The sequence below is a fragment of the Crocodylus porosus genome, unplaced genomic scaffold (genome assembly GCF_001723895.1).
Source record: "Crocodylus porosus isolate Cpor-Errol unplaced genomic scaffold, CroPor_comp1, whole genome shotgun sequence".
Lineage (NCBI taxonomy): Eukaryota > Metazoa > Chordata > Crocodylia > Crocodylidae > Crocodylus > Crocodylus porosus.
In genome coordinates, this window is record NW_017728911.1 from 33,995,344 (window position 1) to 34,006,620 (window position 11,277).

The following is an 11,277-nucleotide window of genomic DNA, read 5'->3' on the forward strand; positions in this document are numbered from 1 at the left end:
ACCCCAGCTGACTTCCTGCCCTTTGGGCAGGGGGCTAGACTCGATGATCTCCCGAGGTCCCTTCCAGCCCTAATGTCTATGAAATCTATGAAAATCATTTTCAACGAGCCACATATCATTGATATACAAAATGAAATCCTGAGACACTGAATATATTCCTGTGATAAACTGATTCATATAAAAAAATAGCTGACCTAAGAATTCACCCCACCCTCAAACCAAACCCAGATCAAAGGTTTAAAGAAGTCTGATTACCAGTCTTCTTCTTTTAACGCTTTTCATCCAGCAGGACTAGAAGCAACAGATGCTGCAATTTAGGTAAGTAGTTTACATAGCTAATCTTCATAGCTTGCCCCTTCTCATACTGAGATTTACCCCTCAGGTTCACAAACTCTAGAGGTTTAAATGATTCAGCCATAACTATCTGCGAGTTTTAGTGCTTATCTAAACAAGGCCTCTTACCCTTGTGAAGATTGCTATTGTTGTCTTGACCCAAAGACAGTTGCTGTGTGTGAGGCATATGAGCCCTGGGGGCTCAGGAAAGGGAGACCCTGGGATGAAGGCAGGGAGCACAGCACTCCGTGCAGTGGACCAGGGGCAGGGCTGCTGTGGGAGAAGGTGTCAGACCAAGAGCCAGGTTTATCCTTCCTTGGCCCTGCAGCTGCCATCAAATTCAAGGCTTTGGATCCCCACTTGCCAAATACAACTGTAGTGGTTCCAGGACCAGGGAAAAGTTAACCTGGCTCTTAGCAGTGTCACCTCCTTGTGCACTAGTGTCCTGCCCCTCTTCTGCTCCATGCAGCTGAGACTGGAAGCTCAAACCCCTTTGTCTCCATTCCAGCGCCACAGGATGCAGATCTACCAAGGACCTCTCTGGGAGGTGGAAATCAGAATGGCACTTGGGGGCAGGGGGGATTTGGTACTTAACTTGTGGCATGTCTGCCAAAAAAGTTAGCCACCACTATTCTAGGGGCAGCTACTGGGTCCTGGAAACATCATAATGGAAGCAAAGATCAACTGGACCACATGATTATAAGTAGAGAATTATCCATTTGATAAAAAATGCAGGCTATAGTACTCTTGACCTGTGCTCACTGGGTCACTAAATAAAGAGCACTTACATGCAATTTTCTCTCCAAACTACCTTGCAGAGGGATCTGTCTAGTGGTGGTCTTAGGGGACAGCAAACCAGACAACTGCCCTGGGCCCCACATTTTAGGAGGCCCCAAACTTGTACAACAAATGTCAGACTTGCTTATAGGTCATCAAAACTAAGCCTCTAAGGGACCCCAAATGACTCTCTTACCCAGGGCCCCAATGCCCCTAAGACCACCACCGATCCTTCCTCGCATCTCTTCTTCCACTGGACAAGGTACTTAGATGGAGAACCTGTACAAAAATCCAAAGAGATTCCAGGCACTGCTTTTAAATCCCAAATCATCTCTCTACACACAGAGAAACCATGGTATTGCTGTGCAAGCTGTGAAAAGTGCAGCCTGTTAACAGAAGTCTGCTCCATCGTGACTGCACAGAAAGAAAGGAAGATTTGCTGAACGGATAGGAACAGCCAAGGATTTGTGAAATTGCAAAAGAGAGCCAGAGACTTTCTTGCCCAAATGATCATTTAACAAAAGCTTATAAACGGGGTAGTAAAGCTATGAGTCGGTGAACCTGTGAAGAACCGGAGAAGTTCCAAAAAAATAAGATGGGCGGAGGGTGTGTGCAAGAAATCTAGAATTCTGACTGGCATCCAATCAAAACGCAGAACTGAAAGAAAAAAGATGGTGCCTCAATATCAAACCAGAATGAACTTTGAGAAGGATGGGAACACTCAGTACTTTCAGGCCTAACTTTATGCTAACAGTGAACAGGTCACTGTGGAGAACATCTCACCATGTTTTGAGGGATCTTCCCATCATTTACAGCCCAATAAACTGAACAACTAACAGGGGAAAAGACCTCCAATGACAGCCTGCCTACAGAAGCCCTGTGACATTGTGATTAAAAACTAACACATTTTCCCCTGCATGTATGAAACAAAACTGTGCTTGATGGCTCATCTTCAGAACAGGAGATAACTGGCCTAGTAGTAGTCCCAATACTGAAGAAAGGACATGAGGTTAATATGAACAAACACGGTGGTAGCTCTCTTCTGTCACTACCATTGAACAAACAGGATACTGTTAAACAAGACTGAGCTCTTTGTTATGCCTCTGTTAGGAATCCACCAAGCTGGAGTTCACATTTTCCCATGTGATCACCCTACCTATGACCATCAGTTTACTGGAGGGCAATATACAGGTCACCTATCTGTGTGTCCTTGTCATGGATTATGCATTCAGTCAAACTGCTTGATCATTTGATTTCCAAGTAGATTCCTTTTCCATGTCTTAAAAAACCAGCTGAACTGTGCTCACGGTTGATATCATTCTGTTTGCTTCTTACCGTAATTCTTCACAGAGGTACCTAAACAACTGGATGAAAGCAGCATGCAACATAGGCCCAAGGGTGGACCGGGTGGGTGGACTCTCCCCAACACTTTGCAACCTTCCTTTCCCCTCTGTGCTGGTGAGACATCCCTTCCCCACCTATTCCCCCTCTCAGCCTCTCCACTTACTCCTCTGGGCATACGAAGGGCTTGGGGAGATCTGTCTACTCTCACCACCACTATGTCAGCTGCTCCAGCAGAAAGCAGCTGTGCTAGGAGATGTTCCCTCTCCCTGCCCCTGCTCCTGGGATGTCAGGTAACACCAGCTGAAGCAGGGAGCAGCAGTGCTGGAGTTCCCCTACCCCTCACCCCCAGATCAGCCAGAGGCAGCAACAGTGGCAAGCAGGAGAGGGGGGAAACAGGAGGGCAAGGGAGGTGCCCCTGCTCACAGAAGAGGATGCCAAGAGTAGGGGAGAGGGGGAGGTTGCCTACTTTCAGGATTTAAAGTCCCCAGCTTCTGTTCCTGTGATCAAAAAAGGGATCACCATGACCTGAAAGGAGGTGCTACCATGCCACTGCACCCTCTGGATCTGTCCCTGGGTCAGCCTTAAACTGAGCCGTCCAAAATGCAATCCATGATGAATTTCAAGATGCAATTCGTGATGAATTTCAAGTACTCGATCTTTGAAACAGGCAACCTTGACACTGACTTTCAACACCAAAAAACAAATTCCCTGAAACTCTATTGCCACAAATCCATGCAAAAAAACCCCCAAAACTGGTGAAGATAAATATTTTGCTTTCAATCAAATTAAGTCCCTTCAAAACCTCTGGCTGGGACACTTGTCCCAGTCCCAAACGAGGCAGTTATTGATAAAGAAATTGTCTCCAAGCAATACTTTCCCTGCTATGCATGTCTATACACCATACTGGAGCATGGACAGGATTAAGCTCAGCTGCTCCAAGAGTTCACAAAGGAAGCCCCAGCCTCACATTGTAAAGTGAAGAGGCTCAATGGTTAGGCTACCATCTTTACTTACAACATCTGCCATACTTTGCAGTGCTTGCTCCGTATGCTCCCGCGGCCAAAAAGTGATGAAAAGGACACACCAAATGACATTCTGAAATTCAGACCACCCCACCTCAGCAGCAGAAATTTTTGTAGAAAACTATGACCTAAAGTGATGGTCCATCATTCAGATGAAGTTGCCAATCAGATAACACTTGTTCATCATGACGAGGACAATGACAATAGTGAAGAATGATACGGTCAATACAGAATATGCTACCAGATGGGAGAAGAGTAATCCAGCTGAAACCTCTAACCAAACCAGAAACACGCTGCAATCTCAGAGGACCTTGTAATTTGTAGCATGCTTTTACAGATGCAAAAGACTTTGTTTCTGAATACCCATCCAAGAGGAATCAGAAAACGTTTTAGAGCCATCTACCGTGACTTAAGTTTTGTGATTTCATAAACATTTGAGATGCTGCTGCTGGTGTCACTAAAGTCATCAAATAAATAGGAGTATAAACTAGCTAACCCTGAACACTCACTCTCTCTCTGACTTTCACAATGGCTTCAATTTAATTAGCACCTTATCACACAGAGACATCTCAAGGCACTTTAATAAAGATGTACAGTTATACAATCTGCAGGGCCAAGGTAACAAATGAAACCATGTAAAAAATTACAAACACAAACCCCAAGAAAAGCTTCCACTTAGATTTATAGCGCAAAACAATGGCAAAGCACAAAATGGGCCAGATCCACAGGTGGTCTGACACCTTCCGAGAGTAGACTTTTCTTTTACAAGTGACGTTATATCTTTGGATTTTCACAAATTGGAAACTGAAGTAAATAACAGAGGAAGAAAGCCCAAAAACAAAGTCTTTTTATGGATGTTTTATAAATCATGTCTTCTGACATTCCATTTATATGCCAATCAGGGGACAAACAGTGAGGGAATATTATACATATGCTGTAAAAATAATTAAAAATCCCTTTAATTACTCTTATTGAATGTCTCGCCTGTGGGTCAAAGAGTAGTATAGTTCAAGTCCCACAGTAGGTAGTAGGATCATACACCATGTTGGAGCAAAAGCATCAGACTAGAGAGGCTGCCTTTAAACATGCCGGCCTTCAGATGAGAAATTAAATAAGAGTCTAATTTGCATTTCTCATGGTTGTCCAGGTGGATGTTAAAGATCCCATGGCTCTCTTCAAACAGCATTGGGGATAACCCCAATGTCTTGGCCAACATTCCCCTACTCAATAAAACAGGTTTTAATGTCCCAAGTTGGGAATCATTGCCAAGCACAAAATAGCTGTTATGTTTCTCTAAAGAATTATTAAGTTGCTCTGTGGGATAAATCTTGAAGTCATTTTACCTACGACTTCCAATCACAGGTAAATACCCCCGTTACCAGTACCTAATTCTTTACCTTATAAAATTATCTTTTCAGGAAGACATCCATATTCAGGACAGCACTTGAAATATGCTTCAATTAAGCACTGAAGTCTATGGGAAGTTAACCAAAACTAATAGAGATAGACAGGGCTTACATACAGACCATTAATGGTAAGCATGTGCTCCAATGCTTGTCTGAATCGCAGCCAAAATGATTAGCAATACCTTAAATAGGATTTCAATAGGATTGATTATCTATAGATTTATTGTCTAGTGTCTATTGACCGACTATCCATCGTCTACTGATTATTTGTCTCAACAGTGCTGCAAATCCTTTCCATCATGAAATACATAACTATCAGCAACTGACTTAATTTAAATTGAATTTAATTATTTAACCATTTTATTATTTATGGTGTATCCAGTGGATGCAGTAATACAAAATTAGTTTTACAGTATTAAGCTTTAATGGACTTTTTTAAAACTTTTTTTTTATAGGAAAACAGAAAGTTCAGTGACACTGAAGAGACATTTGAAAAGATTATGAGGCTGCTGCATGATTTAAAAAGAAGAAAAAAAATCAAAACCTCAGGTGCCTTCTCAATGCACATTAACTTTATACATTGGAAAATATCTCAAGAAAGAAAGCTTAATCTGATTGTTGTGTAAACAGTCCGTGACAAATGAGCACACCGTATTGGATGAACTTCCAAGGCAATGGCCAGAGGACCAAAAAACCCAGCAAATGATCTTTTTCTGCGTGTGTGTGTGTATGCACATGTGCGTGTGTATAAATACACACACCATTGTATATAGTAAGTAACCTCTCTATAGATTTGTGTGCACACGAGCAAGTATCTCTCACCAACTCCTGCAAATACATATTTCAATATAGATAATTCAATGCACAAAAAATTGCATTATACAATTGGGCCAAAGCATATTGTATTTTTGCGTGACCTTCACTGGTCAGGTTCATAGGATAGTGCTTTCACACCCATGTTTCCCACTCTTAAAATGCACTCGAAGCTTCTGATAAGAAACAAAACCTCCTAGTATGTTGAAATAACTCCTGGACACAATTTTACATGCTTTCCACATCACCATATTGGATTCTGTTCTCATGGGGAGAGATATCTCTAAATCAAAAGTGTATTTTAGTTGAGAAAGAGGTACTTAACTGCCAGCTTTTGAAATATCCAGCAAGCTATTTTCGTCATGCCTTGCCATGCAGGAGGACTGGGGAAACCAAATTTAAAGAACTTGTCGAAGCTCAGAATAATTTGCGAAGTGAATGGAAAGTGCCCCTGACAGTAAGAAACTGCTTGCCTTGTGTAGTGAAATAAATACTAAGTGGAAATTCCAAATTTCCTCCCGGCCCCCTAGTCAGGGATTCCTGGGCAGATCATCCCGCACATCTGCACCACGTTTGCCCCATCTTCAAATGGCATCACTAATGCCCCACCTTTGAGGGGCTTGACATCTTTGGAATAAGAACTAATTCTCCTCTTTCTCGTCATCAGTACTAACGCGCCTTGAGCTGAGTGGTCCAGCTACATATTCATTATTTGTACCATGTGGCACACAAAGTAACTAACCACGACTGGGATCCAACTGCCACAGGCACTGTATGGATGCAAAATAAAAGAAGTGTGAGTTTGCAAAGCCCTGATGGTGTTATGGTCTAAACCAGCAGTTCCCAAACTCTGACAAAGTACACACCGCCAATTTAAAACAATACAACCTTACATACCACCCGGGGGGGGGGAAGTATTGTGAGGACATGTGGCTGTGTGTGGGGGAGAGCATAGGTATGTTGGGGGGGTTGTGTATATGTGGGGGGTTGTGGGGGAAAGTTGGGGGTGTGTGGGGTTTGTGGAGTACAGTGTGAGGGACCCCCCGCACTCCTCCCATGGTTCAGCAGCAAGCAGGGGTGCTCAGGACACTCAGGGCACCCAACGGGGTGCAGCTCCAGCCACTGCTGCACATCACAGTAAGGGGTGCATCCTCCGCCAGGCAGTCTGTATTGCCGGCACTCCCCACACTCACTGGCCATGGGAGGGAAGCCCTGCATGCTGCCTTCCCTGCCCCACAGGGGAAAGCACCTGGGGCTTCCCTCCCACTCTGCACAGCCCCAGCAGGGAAGACAGCTAGCTCCAGCACACAGGGCCTCCCTCCTGTGTCCGGTGAGCATGAGAGTTGCACATGCACGCCAGGGAGCACTGGCGATACAGATGGCCTGGCAGAGGCTGAGTCCCTCGCTGCAATCTGCAGCGCTGGCTGGAGCTGCACCCCGCTGGGCACCTGTGCCAGGCACAAGTGCCCTGAGCACCCCTGCCTACCAGTGCCATGTACCACTGACAGGCTGTCTGCATATCACTGGTGGTACAGGTACCCCAGATTGGGAACTGGTGGTCTAAACAAAGAGCACAGATCATAGAAGCACTGCTCACCTCCATTTTCAGATAGGAAAATGAAGGCATTGGAAGTTTCTGCCAGTGTGAAAATTTTAACTTATCATCTCCAGAGTCCCCAGACAGGCTCATAGCTGACTTACAGAGCTGGTAAAACATACAAACTGGTCAAAAAAATTTCCCTCAAACTGTTTTTTTTTCCCCACGTAAAAATATGATATAATCGATAAAGTGTTTTTGGCCCAAACCCAAAATATTTTGTGGGTTTTTTCCTGTAATAGTTTAGTTTCCAACTTTTAAAAAAAGTCCAATTTTTTTAATGCAACATTTCAACACAATGAAGAGGATTCCTTTTTTTGCTAACTTATTTCATAGAAACACAATCTGATTTTCTGAGCAGCTCCTCTTAGATTTCCTGGGATCTAACAGAAAGCCTGGTCCAGGCCTGAGAGCAACTAGAGGATTGTGGCTGTGTCCAGCTCAATCAAGATTTGAAGAAACCAAGTAGATCTTCTGCTAGCATCCTGTAAGACATTTTTCCACATTCTACAACCCTACTTGAAAAAATGCCTTCTGCTTGCTCTTATCCGATGACCTGTAATTTTAGTTTGTCTTTCTATTTCCTTTTCTTGTTAAATCTCTCCTAAGCCAGCAGGTGCTTCGTGGGCCATTCAAAATGATGTTTATCGTTTTTGTCATAAGCGTCTGATTTGAAATACTCTGCTGACAATTCATTTAGTTGCTAAAAGATGGCATTGGTTCCAAAAGACTCAGGAGAGAGCAGCCACTTGGGTGGACTATAGAAAAGCCTCTGAAGGAAAGAAAGTGGTAAATACTTGCCAGTCTTTTTAAGCTACAGGTTTTTTCACCAGTGGAAATTAAATCTTATATCCCTGTATATCTTACAGGGATCATGGAAATGTATTTGTACAACCAACTGAAAATAAAGACACTTGAATTTTACAAAAACACACACACCTACAGCTAAACAACTAGGACAAATTAAAACAATAAATATAACCACCTTGTTTTACATTATTTATCTTGGTTTGAAATGTTATTATTTATTATATGCATTCAAATGGACCCTAAAAGACCCCCAACTAAGATGAAAGACCAGCTGTACTAGACAAAGGACATAGAGAAAAAAGGTTACAAGAAGTCATTATGGTTTAACTAGACTAGAGAGGCAGAAGCAGAGAGCAAGAGGACAAAAAAAGTAAAGTTACTTACTATAAGTCACAAAGTAGCTCAGTGGCAGTACAGGAGAAACCAGATTATCTCAAATCCCAGTCCGGTACCCAAGGCATTTTTGGGTGAGCTGCTAGTGCCTTAGCTCTGTGATAATGGTGACACAGGATAGGCGATAGCCATACCCTGGAGCCTGCAAATCAGACAAGAAAAGGAGTGAAGCCTAGTTCAAAGTGACTAGCTTATTGGTAACTTAAACTCTGGTTGTCCTGCTTCTTTATCCAGTTTATAATGAAGGGTAAGGATGGTCATCTCTGTCTATCAAGCTTGATGCCTTGTTTTCCATTTCCACCTACTTTAATGGAGTATAAATTCATTTGCATTCAGTGTCATTTGGAAATTCTGACTACATAATGCCAGTATTACTGCAGATGGACAGAACTGGGGTGATACAAAATGCCAGGTAGACTGAATATAAGACTCTGAGCCTATGCAAGGTGGTGATTCTTCAGAGGATGCACAGGTTTGTGCAAGAGTCCAGAGAAAGAGAATCATAAACCAGCCTGTAACTAGCAAACAAGAAACAGCAGAGTTCCCATGGCCAGGTTACTAAATGAAAAGAGCAAGCTAGCAATAATTTGATGAATCTTACAGGATACAGACTGTCCAAAATGGTGCTTCGTGGCAAGCCTCACAAAGGTGGACATGACTATAGACATCTATTTTTGCAACCGGAGAGGAGCATTCAGAAAGAATAAGACCCCCAGTAGATTTTCTACCTCTGTGTTGAGATGGAAGACTATTAGGGGAAGGTAAAGCACCTCAAAATGCAATAAAGAAGAACTCTTTGCAGGCAGTTGACTGGGTAGCACTGGAAAGACTTAAGAAGAATCAGGATGAGGCGGCAGGTAGAAGTGGTCAAATCCAGGGTTGTGCAGAGCTGAGCTGGAATATCCCACTTTGGGAGAAAGAATCAGAAACTCCTTTTATAAGATGAATAGTGCATAACTAATTAGCATTTCACATATTTTCGGCCTTCATATATTCATACTTCAGAAGTATGTAATAACACTATTAACTTCCTAAAGAAGCCAAAGCAGTATTCAAGAGCAAGAATGAATAGCCCTTCTATGGATGACATTCCCTTATTGGTATCACATCTCATGATTGCCATTTGTGAAGACTTGGATTTATTCTGTGTCTCAGCAAAGGGAAGTTGCCTTTGACCCTTGAATGCGTCTGATACCTAATGCCAGCTTTGAGTGGTTATGTTGGTCAGAGAAATGTCACCATACATGCCTTCTTATTCAGTCCATCACCACTGAGGCTTAACGTTCAGCCCCAGCTATTAAAGTGAATTGATTTCCTTTCCCATGAAAACTTAAGGGTTTCTGGAACTTTTCATTTGTTAATGCTACCCAGCTTCTCTTTTGTTCGTGCAGTTTTCAGAATTCATGTTTTTTCTTTGAAATGTTTCAAAGTTCAACATTTAAGCAGAGATTGTAACATTTCTTGGATTTTCTTTTTGTATTTGTCAGCCCAGAGTCAAAGTTTTGAGGAATGCTGTGTTAGCAAAGGGTTTTTAATACATAGTATTGGGGTTTGGGTTGCATCTGCAGACATCAAGTCCCTTAATGGTTAGGACGTTGCTTGGGATCAAATTGTGTTTGGCTGCCCTGAAAAGAACATGACCACAGGAAAATTAAATTAGAGTATTTAGTTGACTTTCTGGGGATGCACTGGCAGCAAAAAATAACAGCAGACCCACCAAAGGCTTTGCACTTTTACAATGTTTTGCATGCAAAGGGATGAAACCCAGAAAAAGAATTATAGCTTGTTTAAAATAAAAATAAATGCTGCATCTAGACTTTAAAAGACCAATCAACATTGCTCACTCCTAAGCTGCAGGTGTTTGGCTAGAAGGGTCCCCCTTAACCCATTTAAAAGGTACAGCCAAAAAAAATTAACTCAGCAGCTCAGCCTGCTAAGGTCATTAGTGCCAACAAATCAAACAGATCTCATTATGGTCAGCACAAGCTCCTTGCAAGGACTTAAACTGATGATGTCACTGCAGCTTTTTTTCCCTGCTTCCAACTGTCTCTCTGTGATTTACAACACAGATGGAGGAAAATCCAAGCTATAGGGGTCAACTTTACAAAACTAACTCAGTCTTTTGGAGAAGGAGCGGGAGTTTCTTCTACAGTGCATGCCTATGGACTTTGGAGCTAGTAAGATGATCTTATAGCCAGAACCAGAAGATCCAAGTTCTATTCCCACTTTTTCCATGAGCTGCCTAGTCAACATTGGACAGGTCCCAAATCTGTCTGCAGCATAAGGATAATAATTAATTCCCTGCCTCATAGAGAAGGTAGGAAACGCTAGCCATGACACATCTGCCTTGGGCACTTTGGGGGCATCTTAGATACCCTGTTGCAGCGCATTAATATCCATAAACTCCTTCGGGACCTTTGGAAGATGGAAGATAACAGCTAAAAACCATAAAAGACTATTGTTATTGTTCTTACATCAACATACTGTCACTTAATTTTGAAGCGTTCCAACACAGCTGACATGAGTGGGTAGAGACAAAATCAGGTGGGGAAGTTATATGGCTATAAAAATAAAATAAAACAAGCAAAATGAATAGAGTTGAAGCTACGATATAATTAGAGTTGTTCTTATTATCCTTATTACAGTTGTTATCTGTACAGGCATACCTCAGAGATATTGCGGGTTCGGTTCCAGACCACCGCAATAAAGCGAATATCGCAATAAAGCGAGTCACACGAATTTTTTGGTTTCCCAGTGCATATAAAAGTTATGTTTACACTAT

The 11,277-nt window shown here is 42.4% G+C and overlaps 1 long non-coding RNA gene across 1 annotated transcript in view; it reads right to left on the minus strand.

Moving 5' to 3' along the window:
* Positions 1-6,166: 6,166 nt before the first annotated feature.
* The window catches only part of LOC109309273, a 14,317-nt gene continuing 9,206 nt past the window's right edge, over positions 6,167-11,277 (minus strand). The window contains exons 2-3 of the long non-coding RNA XR_002100872.1: positions 8,487-8,637; positions 6,167-6,465 (exon numbers count right to left, since the gene is read on the minus strand). This is a non-coding gene — a long non-coding RNA (uncharacterized LOC109309273). The remainder of the gene's footprint in view (positions 6,466-8,486; positions 8,638-11,277) is intronic.